The following is a 9,901-nucleotide window of genomic DNA, read 5'->3' on the forward strand; positions in this document are numbered from 1 at the left end:
CATGTGATGGTATCTCACATAGTCCTAATGGGAGGCAGCTAGTCCTTAAACAGCTGAAAAAGTTTTAAGGTAGATTTTGCATCTGAAATATCCAAGGAGTACTGGAGCTTTACCCCAAAACTGAAACCTCTTTTTTTGTTGTTTTCTTTTTTTATTTTTATTTATTTATTTATTTATTTTATTTTTTAACTTTACAATATTGTATTGGTTTTGCCATATATCAACATGAATCCGCCACAGGTATACACGTGTTCCCCATCCTGAACCCTCCTCCCTTCTCCCTCCCCATACCATCCCTCTGGGTCATCCCAGTGCACCAGCCCCAAGCATCCAGTATAGTGCATCGAACCTGGACTGGCGACTTGTTTCATATATGATATTATACATGTTTCAATGCCATTCTCCCAAATCATCCCACCCTCTCCCTCTCCTACAGAGTCCAAAAGACTTTTCTATACATCAGCGTCTCTTTTGCTGTCTCATATACAAGGTTATTGTTACCATCTTTCTAAATTCCATATATATGTGTTAGTATACTGTATTGGTGTTTTTCTTTCTGACTTTACTTCAATCTGTATAATAGGCTCCAGTTTCATCCACCTCATTAGAACTGAAGCCTCTTTTAAGACATAAAGATGTGAAATGTTTGTTAGTTGGACACAGAGTAACCAGATTGGCATTGATATGGTATATCAAATCCATCTTATCAAGAAGAGACAAGTTCTAATTGGTCCAAGAGAAAGAAAAGTCAAATACTTCAACTCTACTCACAAATTCATGCTACCTCATTTTATCTATTTCTTTATGAAATACTCATTGAGCAGCTAGTATGCTCCAAATCCCCATGCTAGGTGTTAGCATGGTGTTACCCTCATCATTTACCTTAAAGACCTTGAACTTCTGCTTCTCTTTTTTTGCTACAGGTGGGCAGGTGTGTAGATTCTTGTTAATTATTTGTCTGGGCCTTGAACTCTTGAGAGAAGCATTCTAAGTATGGAAAGAATTCTGCTCAGCATTGCCTATTGATCATCTATCCTTTAGAACTTTTAAAAGGCCATTTTTGTTTACTCATGTGATCCTCCAAGGCATACTGTTATTCCCATCTAAAGCATGAAAAACAGTGGGATGGCTCTGCAATTCATTTTTGAACTGAAGAAATTCATAAACCAGAGGAAGTTAAGCTCTGGCAGAAGGGTAGAGCTGAAGGGTGAGGGCTGTGTGAGATCTGGAGTCAAACACTGCATTTCAAACATTTCAGAGCTGTGGAGTGGGTCCCGTTTTCCCTCCTGTGAGCCCTCTGCTGCAACAAGCTAGGCCTTGGTTTTTTTCCACTGCATTTCTCCTGTGGCAAGAAGTCCACAGGTCTGAGAGATGTACCCACCTGGATCCCACACTCTCCCTTTGAGATCATGCTCCATGTAACCTGGATCAGAATTTCTTGCCAAATTCTCTTAAGTCCTTTCTTGGACCTACAGGGGGCTGCCTGTCCCCCAGTGTATCCACATGAGAGCAAATGGCACTGCCGGTGTATGTGCTTATAGGCTGGTGGAGTGGCGCTGTGGGTAGGGCTGCAGCATGTGGATGCAGCCGGGGCAGGTGGCCTAAACTCTCTGCATGTTGCACGCTCAGCCTCTTGTGAGTATGGATGGCTTTGATGCTATATAGAGAAGATGGACAGCTTCATTCATGTTCTTGCTTTGGACCCACATCTATGAGGAGCCAGCCTGAATCTCACACTGGACAAGTCATGTAATTTCTCCAAGCCCCAGTTTCCCCAACACGATGGACATGTGTTTGAGTAAGCTCCGGGAGTTGGTGATGGACAGGGAAGCCTGGCATGCTGCAGTCCTTGGGGTCGCAGAGAGTTGAACACGACTGAGCGACTGAACTGATAAAGGTACTGAACTGAGTACTGAACTGCCAGTACTGATGGCATTGCTTTCATGATGAAAAGTTATGTGTAAAAAAGGCACTTGCATACTGAGTCACGTCCAGCAATTTGTGACCCCGTGGACTGTGGCCTGTCCATGTTCTTGTTCTTCCCAGGCAAGAACACTGGAGCGGGTGGCCATTTCCTCCTCCAGGGGATCTTCCTGACCCAGGGATCAAACCCAGGTTTCTTGTGTCTCCTGCATTGGCAGGTGTAGTCTTTACCAACTAAGCCACCAGGGAAGCCCCACAAAAGGCACATAGTTAGCTTTTATTAAAAATTGCCTTTTTAGCACTATCATTTCTTTTTAAAGCACACACTGACTATACATCAGACAGAATTTTTAAAGGGAGGTTTGCCTTCAAAAGTTAGATTATATGAGAGAGGAAAGATCAGTGTGACATAGGATTTCTACATGGAGTCCTAGGATAAAGTTTCTCCTCTCTAAAAAGTAGTGCCTGCCTCATAAGATCAGTCAGTTCAGTCGCTCAGTCATGTCCGACTCTTTGCAAGCCCATGAATCGCAGCATGCCAGGCCTCCCTGTCCATCACCAACTCCCAGAATTCACTCAAACTCACATCCATCAAGTCGGTGATGCCATCCAGCCATCTCATCCTCTGTCGTCCCCTTTTCCTCCTGCCCCCAATCCCTCCCAGCATTAGAGTCTTTTCCAATGAGTCAACTCTTCACATGAGGTGGTCAAAGTACTGGAGTTTCAGCTTTAGCATCATTCCTTCCAAGTTCACCCAGGACTGATCTCCTTTAGAATGGACTGGTTGGATCTCCTTGCAGTCCAAGGGACTCTCAAGAGTCTTCTCCAACACCACAGTTCAAAAGCATCAATTCTTCGGTGCTCAGCTTTCTTCATAGTCAAACTCTCACATCCATACATGACCACTGGAAAAACCACAGCCTTGACTAGAAGGACCTTTGTTGTTTACGGGAGTTCATTGTGCAGAGCAGTTAGAACAGTCTTGAAGTGTTTGGTGAACTTTAGCTATGAGAAGTATGACCATTATAGTAAAAGATGAGCCATCATCCATTTCTAATTTGTTCATGTCTACATCTGATGAAAAGAGAGAAAAAGGTGAACGTGACATTGAGCCATGATGGTTGGACATATTTATTGAATTCCAAGTGACAGGCCTCCTTCTGCATGGATGTCAACTGTGGTTATGCAGTACAGGCATGGTTACTTAGGTTTTTCCTTTCCTTTCATTTTGTTTTTCCATCCCCAGTGTGTTTAAGAAACCACAAAGGCAAAGAATATAAAGGCAGAGAATAAATTGCATGTGGAAGAAGAAAGCAGCATTGAATGTGTTCTGAAAGCACACAGGGAAGATGATAAGAAAATATTGGACACATTACACCCTTCAGAGATAGCTTATCGAGACTGGGTCAGCTTCACTGGTTTCACAGAATGGTCTTCTTATGGGAAGTTTTCCAGGACCAGCCAATCCCGTGACCATTGTCTGTGGGTTTCAAGTTCAAGAGAGATTACTGTTTCCAAAGCATTATTTTTGAAAGTTTCCTCTCTTCCCCTCACCCCACGCCCCCCGACACCCCCTAACCTGCAAGGAGTAGGAGGTAATCCAATCTATACATTGTTGTAAAGAAAGCAAATGAGCTTTGAGTTTCTATAGGAACGTGTTAGGCAATTCCAACCTAAGGAACGCAGTCTGTTGCCTACATGAATGACAGAGACTGAGGTGGGGAGAGGAGAGGATATCTTGTCAAGCATATGGTCAAACTGAAATTATGTGGTGGTGAATAACTTAGAAAATTAAAAGTGAAATTAGACCAAGAAAACACCCATGTTAGGGTCCTAGTTGCTGAAAATTTCAGTATCAGTGATGAGGAGTTATTTCATGTGGGGTTCCCTAGAAGCAGAGCCTGAGACAGGGATACAGTGCCTGGGGCTTAAGAAAGAAGGGGTCTTAGGAGAAAGGGAGTGAGGGGATCGGTGGGTCAGCGAAGGCATGTAGCATGTGGGTGCTCTCATCTAGAGCTGAGCTGCAGCCTCATCCCTCGGAGGGCCCCGAAGCATGAATTGTACCATGGTTGGTCCTACCTTGGGGCAAGGAAACTGGCCTTTATCTTAATTTTTAAAACATTCATTGTCAGTCAGCCATTGGCTATCTCTCCATGGCTTCCAGGAGCAGGGAGTATAAATTTCCAGGCAAAGTAGATCTGATTTGGCCAAGGGCAATTATCCAAATAAGGGGACAGTTGTAAAATACCCACAGCAGTTGATGAATGGACACACCCGCCAGTTAAAGGGAGTAAGAGCGGAGAACCAAGAGTGCTGACCATGAGTATTGTGACAGGTGATTATATACGTGCTAATGTATGTGGATATGCGTGTATATAGCTTGGAGATTTAGGATTATGCTTACATAAGCATGTTTCCAGAAATCACAGATATATGTTGCAAACATGACTACATCTATTTTACATTCGGATTATCTTGGATCCAATTGTGAATATTAAAAAGATTTATGGAAGAACTGGGGTCTGTCAACATTGTCAGATTCCTAGTCTGTAAAAAATTTTGTACCCTGGGTCAATGTTTGGCCCTCGTTCTGTAAACCTTGGTAGTTAATCCATAGCATTTTGCTCCATCTTCATTCTGGGACATGCCTTGAGAGCAATGACTGTCTTTGGAGTGGAGAGGGGGAGATGATTTTGCCTTGAACCTTTGGAGGCAGGCTGTAGAAGAGATCCCTTCACTGACTTGGTTAGAATTAGATGGAAAGAGAAAGAGGATCCTTTCTCTGGCTTTTCTTATACTTAATAAGGGAGCCTGAGGATGCAAGTATTCGGCTGGCCAAAAATCCATTCAAGTGTTTCCTTAACACCTTACAGAAAATCCTAGACAAACCTTTTGGCCAGCCTAGCAATTTGACTCCATTCCATCTCTTCCCCTTGAGGTGAGTTACTGAAGTTTCACTCACAGGACTTCTACGAGCCTATCCTTGCATGTGTGCTGACAGACAAGGCCGATGTGCATGGACTCCGTGTGTTCAGTGTGCCATAATTTCCAGTTCTGCTGTCCAAGGAACGAGGTGCCCCCAATACTGACAAACGGTCTACATGTTTGCAGCTTCTTGTTTGTCAGCTACTATGACTCAGTATGTCAGAAGGAGGCAACTTAGCTGTAGTATTTGCAATGAACATGACAAGTTTTATCACGGATAAACAAAGCTGCTAAAATACACATTTTGCATCTCATAGTGGAAGCCAGTATTGTTCTCCTTTCCCTATTTTTGTATATTTGTATATTTTGTATATTTTGTATATTTGACACAGTGAACTAACTGTGGGGATTTTTATTGAAAAGGGAAAAAACCAAGTTTATCTAACAGATTGCATTTAATTTTACCTTCAGAAATAAATTTAAGAAAATAGGCACACAATTTTTTTTTTATTATTTGGAACTATTGGAAAAATAACAACAATAATAAAAAGAAAACGTTTAAGCAATAGTGTAGAAATTTTTAAAAAATATTTTAGTATATTAAGAAGTTGTTTTTCACAAATTGGCCTATAAAATAGGTTGACAGGACATAGAGGAGCCACAAAACATTGGTCAGGCCATATAATCTTCACCTTGCAGTTACATTAACATCCTAACTTTAATTCCTCCATTATGGGTTTCATAATTTACTTAAGTTATTTAAGTCTATTCATTACATTATTTAATGAGCTTAAGCTTTTTATTTCATTATGTGTTCTATTATTGGGTTGGCCAAAAAAGTTCTTCCAGGTTTTTCTGTATTAGTTCTGTTCCTGTTTGGGGCATAGATGTGTGGGGTGTTTTGACATGTTCATTTCAACAAATCAAAGACATAAATAAGGCGTGATTTATATATCCCTACCTCACCCCAAAATGCCCTCTCCATCATCAATCAATGAGAAGTTGTAACTGTTTTCTACCAATACTGAAGACCCAGGCTTCCCAGGTGGTGCTAGTGGTAAAAGAACCCACCTGCCACTGCAGGAGACATAAGAGACACAGGTTCAAACCATGGGTGGGGAAGATTCCCTGGAGGAGGGCATGGCAGCCCACTCCAGTACTCTTGCCTGGAGAATCCCCATGGAGAAAGGAGCCTGGTGGGCTACAGTCCATAGGGTTGCGAAGAGTTAGACACTGCTGAAGTGACTTAGCACCGAAGAACTCATGCCACTCAATTATTTTGGAAGATGAGGAAGTAGGGGAGACTGCTGGGTCAGGCTTACAATCTTAGAGATCTGCCTCTGACTCAGTTATGTGACTTGCTTTGGCCAATAAGACAGTAGCAAGTGTGATGAGAGCAGAAAGTATTTGGGCATTGAGGGTTGCTCTTTCCTGATGCTCTTTGGAACTTTGAGACCACCCAAGTGAAGAAGTGTGAGCTTGTCTGCTGGAGGAAGAGAGATGCTCAGCTCAGCCATCCCCGTTGCCCCAACCAACAGCCAGACAACCACTGGACATGTGAGTGAGGCCACCCCAGATCAACCAGTGATGTCCCAGCTGACCACAGGGACCAGCACGTAAGAGCCCAGAAACATCCATCGAGCTGGCCCAGACCAGAGCTATCAGTTGACCTACAATATTTTGCTCATTATTAGCTCATTAGTATGAGCTAAATAAATGGTTGTTGTCTTAAGCCTGTAAGTTTAGCTTGGGGCTGGTTTAAAGAAAACTGATATGGTCTTGAAAAGACACAAGCCCATATTATTTCTAAGGTCATTTTGTGTTTACACACTTTTGTTTATCCTCGGGTTACTAGAAAGGGGAAGGAGTGTTTATTTTATGGTACACTAGATGGGAAGCTCTGGAGTTTTCCATTTGCAGGTAGTTTATTCCTTAGGACTTAGCAAACCTAATAGCCCACTAGAGGTGAAACCTACCAGGAAAGACTGGGGTACCCGTAATGCCCCTTTCTATGCTCAGCCAAACTCCTACCCTCAGGTCTCTCCCCGCTCAGGGTGATCTTTGGGAACACGGAGGCTTCCCTGCCAGCACTCCCCATACCCCAGCTGTGGAATAAAGGCCATGAGAGGGATTTTCATCAGACTCACTCTGCTCATCCATGTCTGCCACAGAACTCACACTGAGCTGGGCGCAGTCAGTTAGTGATGTGACCTTACCAACAGCCAGGTCACTGCAAGAACAACAGCTTGGGAGGCAGAGCCCAGAACTCCAGCTTGTTGGGTCTGGTACAAAGGAAACCGATTACCTAATGAAAGATTCCAGGTCCTTGATCCATCGGATGTGGGCTTTACCTGCCTGACACAAGCATTGGCTTGTTAGCTAACACATTCCACCTGGAAGAGTCATCAGGGAAACCCCAGCCCTGACCTGGCTCTACCCATGAGAATTCCTGACACACACCCACTGCCGAACAATGGAGCACAGCTTGCAAACAGAGGAGCGAGTCTGACATTAAGCCACTGGGTCCAGGCACTTACTCCTAAGATTTTCTTTGCAGATGAAAATGATTTGAAGAGTATAAGGTACATGAAGAGGAGAACCAGGAAGCCTGAGTTCTTCTTGCCTGATCTCTACCAACTACCAGCTGTGCAGCTGGCCATGCAGCATCCTTTTGATCAACGGTAAAATGAGAAAACTTAAATCTGTCATTGCTTTGGCCCACTGAGAGCAGAGAGTGTACATTTCAGTGGCCTTGGATCTTTAACTGAGTACTGATGAGGGTAGTCTTTCAGGTGAACCCTTGAATAGAGTTCAGCAAGAGGTCTGAGATCAGAGAAGGTTGGAAAGAAAGATATTTTTCTAAAAGTTTTAGACTCTAGGCAATGTAACAGCTGGTACCAAACTTCCCGGCTGTAGTTCATAGGAACGTAGGATTCTGGACTAATCAGACTGTTGTCTTCACCTTGAACAGCTCTGTCTTGGCATGGCAACAGTGCCCGCTCCTAATTTCCCTTTGACCTTACTGGCCATGTCTCCAACTCCTTCCTCCCCCATCTAACCCTTTAATATAAGGGACCAGTTTGGGCTTTTTTGTCTTTTTTTGGTCTATATTATAGTCCTAGATAAGTGGCTTCAACCTTGGCTGCACCCCAGAATCATGTGAGAAAACTCTAAAAAACTCCAGTATTTGGTCCACACCTCATCAGTGGTATCATCCCCTCAAGAGATGGGACTCAGGCATCCATATTTAAAAAAACTTCACCTAGTGATTTCAATATGCAACCGAATTTGAGAACGGTGTCCTAGATCAATGGTTCTCAGTGTGTGGTTTGATTCAGCAACATCAGCATCACTTGGACACTTGTTAGAAATGCACATTTTCACATCCTTCTCCAGACTTATTGAATCAGAAAATCTGGGGTGGGAATCCAGCCATCTGTAGTTTAAAAAAAACTCTCCAGCTGATTATGACCTTCACAACCTCTTTTTTGTTGTTTAGTAGCTAAGTTGTGTCTGACTCTTTGAGACCCTATGGACTGTAGCCTGCCAGGCTCTGCTGTCAATGGGATTTCCCAGGCAAGAATGCTGGAATGGGTTGCCATTTCCTTTTCCAGGGGATTTTCCCAACCCAGGGATTGAACCCATGTCTCCTGAATTGACAAGAAGATTTTTCTTTCTTTTTTTTTTTTTTTTTTACCACAGAGTCACCAGGGAAGCCCATACTCATAACCACTATTCTAAATCTGATGTAAGCTGGGATTTCTCAGTCTTGATATTCAGGATAACTCTTTGTTGTGGGGTGTGCTGTGCCCTGTGTCCCAGGCCTCTGCTTTCTGCATGTCAGTGTCACCCTTCCCCCAGTAGTGACAATGTAAATATCCCCAGATGGTGCCAAATCCCTTAGGGGAAAATCTCCACCTGTCAAGACCACTTTTCTAGATGAACATCTATGAAATTGTCTTAGAATTTGGCAGCATTTTAGAATCACCTCAGTTCAGTTCAGTTCAGTTGCTCAGTCGTGTCCAACTCTTTGTGACACCATGAATTGCAGCACGCCAGGCCTCCCTGTCCATCACCAACTCCCGGAGTTCACTCAGACTCACGTCCATCGAGTCAGTGATGCCATCCAGCCATCTCATCCTCTGTCGTCCCCTTCTCCTCCTGCCCCCAATCCCACCCAGCAGCAGGGGCTTTTCCAATGAGTCAACTCTTCACATGAGGTGGCCAAAGTATTGGAGTTTCAGCTTTAGCTTCAGTCTGTCCAGTGAACACTCAGGACTGATCTCCTTTAGAATGGACTGGTTGGATCTCCTTGCAGTCCAAGGGACTCTCAAGTGTCTTCTCCAACACCACAGTTCAAAAGCATCAATTCTTTGGCGCTCAGCTTTCTTCACAGTCCAACTCTTACATCCATACATGACCACTGGGAAAACCATAGCCTTGACTAGACGGACCTTTGTTGGCAAAGTAATGTCTCTGCTTTTTAATATGCTATCTAGGTTGGTCATAACTTTCCTTCCAAGGAGCAAGTGTCTTTTAATTTCATGGCTGCAATCACCATCTGCAATGACTTTGGAGCCCAAAAAACCAAAGTCTGACACTGTTTCCACTGTTTCCCCATCTATTTCCCATGAAATGATGGGACTGGATGCCATGATCTTCGTTTTCTGAATGTTGAGCTTTAAGCCAACTTTTTCACTCTCCTCTTTCACTTTCATCAAGAGGCTTTTGAGTTCCTCTTCACTTTCTGCCATAAGGGTGGTATCATCTGCATATCTGAGATTATTGATATTTCTCTCAGCAATCTTGATTCCAGCTTGTGCTTCTTCCAGCCCAGCGTTTCTCATGATGTACTCTGCATAGAAGTTAAATAAGCAGAGTGACAATATACAGCCTTGACGTACTCCTTTTCCTATTTGGGACCAGTCTGTTTTTCCATGTCCAGTTCTAACTGTTGCTTCCTGACCTGCATCCAGGTTTCTCAAGAGGCAGGTCAGGTGGTCTGGTATTCCCATCTCTTTCAGAATTTTCCACAGTTTATTGTGATCCACAC

The sequence above is a fragment of the Bos indicus genome, chromosome 13 (assembly GCF_029378745.1).
Source record: "Bos indicus isolate NIAB-ARS_2022 breed Sahiwal x Tharparkar chromosome 13, NIAB-ARS_B.indTharparkar_mat_pri_1.0, whole genome shotgun sequence".
Classification (NCBI taxonomy): domain Eukaryota; kingdom Metazoa; phylum Chordata; class Mammalia; order Artiodactyla; family Bovidae; genus Bos; species Bos indicus.